Source organism: Sturnus vulgaris, unplaced genomic scaffold (genome assembly GCF_052056855.1).
Source record: "Sturnus vulgaris isolate bStuVul1 unplaced genomic scaffold, bStuVul1.hap1 Scaffold_118, whole genome shotgun sequence".
Classification (NCBI taxonomy): domain Eukaryota; kingdom Metazoa; phylum Chordata; class Aves; order Passeriformes; family Sturnidae; genus Sturnus; species Sturnus vulgaris.
In genome coordinates this window covers 246,635-250,917 of record NW_028276048.1, presented here as the reverse complement: position 1 = coordinate 250,917, position 4,283 = coordinate 246,635, and positions in this window count along the sequence as shown.

The window sequence follows — 4,283 nt, the reverse complement described above, 5'->3', positions numbered from 1 at the left end:
CCGGGGCTGGGACAGACCTTGGAATGAGGTGGGACAGAGCCCCGTCCCCAGCCATGGCCTGGCAGATCTGCCAATCACACAGCAGGGGTAGCGCCCACCCAGCTCTGATTGGCTGAGCCGTCAATCAATCCCACACAGCAGGAGCAGCGCCCACCCAGCTCTGATTGGTTGAGCCGTTAATCAGTCACACAGCAGGAGCAGCGCCCAGCCTGCTCTGATTGGTTGAGCTGTCAATCAATCACACAGCAGGGGCAGCGCCCAGCCAGCTCTGATTGGCTGAGCCGTCAATCAATCCCACACAGCAGGAGCAGCGCCCACCCAGCTCTGATTGGCTGAGCCGTCAATCAATCCCACACAAAGGCAATGAAACACAGCAGTGCGTGGTAAGAAAGCAGATGTCCCTGAAAAGAGGAGAGCTTAGAAAACGCTAGGGATTTAAAAAATCGGGCATGACGTCAAGCCCTGGTCTGAATCCTGAAATCTCCTGGGTCTGTGTCTCAGCCACACTGGAAGCCTAGCAGCTGGTAGCTCTCTGCATATCTATCTGGAGATCTTCTGTCTTTCTGTCTCTTTTTTCTCTTTTAACCTTCTTATCCTCTTTTACTGGAATGTTTTTGGGTAGTTTAACATTTTTATGCCTAAAGGTTTCCATCTTACGTGGGCCGAGTTAATGATGTTCCTGCTACGCTAAGTGATGCACGTTGAATTGGATGTTGTATGAAATCATTTGCCAAAGGAGCTCGGTTTTCTGTATTTTTCCAGTACACTTTTGTGTCGTTTTGACCTCTTGAGAATATCTGGCTGGGGTTTCTACTCTGCACCAAACTCGAGGAAAGGAACCTTTGCTCACCCTCAGCATTTCAGTGTTCTGGGGTGTTACAGGCGCGCAGGCTCAGCACGGCCTCTTGTTTCCATGAGGCCCTGCTGTGTCACACTGGCCCTTGGTTCCATGAGCATCTGGAGTGTCACACAGCCTGATGACATTTGTCCTTGCTGCCTCTCCCATCCCAGTGCTCCAGGAACAGCCCCGAGCCACCTGTGAGGGACAGGCCCTGCTGGCCCAGGCCTGGGCTCAGGCCTTGGCCTTTCTGCTTCCTCCAACCAGCCCAGGCCTTGCTCAGCATTGCAGTTCCCTGCTCACAGCCTCGGGCTCCTGCAATCCTGGCCTCAAGGATCTGCTCTCACCACTCCCTGGGGAGCCTTTGGCAGTCCCTGCCCTCAGTGGGGCCACTGATGCTCCAAGGGACTTGGAGTTTTGCTTCTGACTCCTTGAGCAGCTTCTTCAACCTTCTCTCAGTGCCTGGGGCTCCTGGACTCAGCCCCAAATCCACCGTTGGGGATCATCAGGAGCTCTTTGTCTTCTTTCCAATGTCTTCCAGTCTCCAGGCCTTGTGCAGCTGCTTGGAGTCACTTTGGAGTTCTCTTAAGGAGGAAGATTTCAAGGTACAGCTCATGATTTTCAGTTTTATAAAAGGGAGTAATTTTTCTTTTTCAGTTCAAAGAAGAAGCAACTTAGGCATTCCCCAGGTGATCTTGATGCTGAATGTCTCCTTAGGAGGTGTGGGCCCACTGAAGAATGAGCCCCTTGCAGGCTGACCCTGTTTGGACAAGCTGCTCCCCAAGCCCAGCCTGGGGACATGTCTGACATGGCCCAGCTGGGACTGACATGCCTGGCCCTGCACCAGAAGCCCTTCCCCCTGAACTCTGCAGCTGGCTGTCCCTGCCCACTGCACCATGTCCCACGTGCTCTCCTCAGGGCTCTGCCTGCATCCAGGCCCAGGACAAGTATTCCTGTTTGTGAGGAAAGAAGGGAAAAGCCTGAGCAGGTTTTCCTAAACGACAAACCCCCACTGTAGAAGCACATGCTGAGTACAGGCTGCCTGGAACCTGGAATGATGACACCTTTCTACTAGGGACAGTGGGACCAGAAATGATGTCTGGATGCAGAATTCTCGGAGTCTTGCAGCTGAATTCTCTGTCCTTGTCCTTTCCCTGCATCTCTGTTGCAGATGGAAGCTGCTGGTGCCTTTCTCAGCTGTGACCTGTCTTTTGAATGCAGACAGATGTTCCCAGGTGTGTTAAGCAGGTGCTGCTCAATGTTTATGCAAAGCTTTGGTGTGCTCATGGAACCAAGGGGACCCTTGTGACACAGCGGGGGCTGATGGAACCAAGGAGACAGTTGTGACAGTTGAGAGCCTCACAGAAACAAGGCTCCATTGTGACACTGAAGGCAATTACGGAATCCACATCACTGTGACACAGCCAGGCCACATGGAACCAATGGTCCCTGATGACAATGCAGGTCCAAGGAGACCATGGTGACACTATGGGACTGCATGGATCCAAGGGGCCACTGTGACACTGAAGAACTTCATGGAAGCCAGGGTGCAGTGTGACACAGCGGTGCCTGATTGGAACAAAGGAACCACTGTTGACAGCCCAGAAACTCCTGGAACCAAGGGGCTGTGGTGACACAGCAGGGCCACATGGAACCAAGGAGACCTGTGACATTTAGGAACCTCATGGAACCAAGAGTCCACTATGACACTGCAGAAACAAGGAGACCATTGGGACGTTGTGGAAGCTCACAGAACCAAGCAGCCCTCGAGACACTCCAGGGCCTCGTTGAAGCAGGGAGACCACTGTGACAGTCCAGAACGTCATGGAGCTAAGGCTCTCTTGTGACACAGCAGGCTCCCATGCAACCAATTGTCCATTGTGACAATGCAGATCCCAGGAGACCATGGTTACACTACGGAAGCTCATGGAACCAAGGGTCCATTGTGACAAAGCAAGGCCTTGTGGAACCAAGGAGAGCATTGTGACGTAATGGAACCTCGTGGAACCAAGGGTCCGTTGTTAGAGTCCAGAACCAAGGACACCATTGTGACAGTCCAGAACCTCATGGGACCAAGATTCCCTTGTTACACAGTGGCACTTGATGGAACCAAGGAGCCACTGTAGCACAGCAAAGCTGCATGAAACCTATGGTCCGTAGCGCTACTGCGGATCCAGGGAAACCATGGCGATACCACGGAACCTCATGGAACCAAGGGTCCAGTGTGACCCAGCAGAACCTCTTGGAATCAAGGCACCCATGTTACACTATGGAACCTCATGGAGCCAAGGGTCCGGTGTGCCGTTGCGGGGCCTCACTGGAGCAAAGGACATGGTTGATGGGACAGAAGCTCATGGAAACGATGGGATATTGGGACATTGCAGAGCCTCATGGAACCAAGGAGACCACTGTGACACTGAGGAAGAATTATGGAAGCAAGCAGCCACTGTAGAACCAAGGAGAGCACTGTTGACAGTACAAAACCTCCTGGAACTGAGAGGCCATTGTTCTACAGCGAGGCCTCGGGGAACCAAGGGGCCATGGTGACACTGTGGGGCCTCATGAACCAAGTAGTCGTTGTGACACAGCGGGGCTGCTTGTAACCAATTGTCCATCGTGATACTGCAGATGCAAGAGACCGTGCTGACACTATGGCAGTTCATGGAACCGAGAGGCTGTTGTGACACACCAAGGCCTCGTGGCACCAAGGAGAGAGCATTGTGGCAGTGCAGAACTAAGGAGGCCATTTTGACAGTACAGACCCAAATGGAACCAAGGGTCCACTGTTATCCAGCAGGGCCTCGTGGAACCAAGGGGCCCTCGTGAAAGTGTGCAAGGGGCATAATGGAGTCAGGGACACCACTGATACTGAAATCTGCTGGATAGCAACTTTTGAACACAGTTTTGAGGATTTGAGAGCAGGTATTCTTTATTACACCATGGTGGTCACTTGGGCAATCCTTCATCTACTCGAGTGCACTGGCCACCAGGCAATCGGAGCTTTTATCACTCACACTGATGATGTATTCATTAGTTAACCCCACCTGGAATTTATTTGCCATAATTGCACCCCTTCTCACAAGTCCTTCTATGGTTCTTTGGAGTGTGTCTTCAACATGCACTGTCCTTTTTAGGTGACTGCTCTTTGATCCCCGCTTTTGAGGAAGGGCAATATTATTGTTGTGTATAACTTCTGCTTTTGTCAGCCTTGCAGAGCTGAGCTGACATTCTCCTTGCGTTTTGTGCACGCTCCGTTTGCCTGGGCTACATCCTTTGTGCGTTTCTCCAAGACTGTGCTCTTCTGTTCTCTGCCCTTGGTAAGTGTAAATGTTGTTCTGTTCTCCTGTCCTTGTCACAGTGCTCGCCCCACGAGGCGTGTCTGCAAGCCCCTCCAACCCATGGACTTGGGATGGGCAAGTGTTCCTGAGGGAACAGGGATGGGACA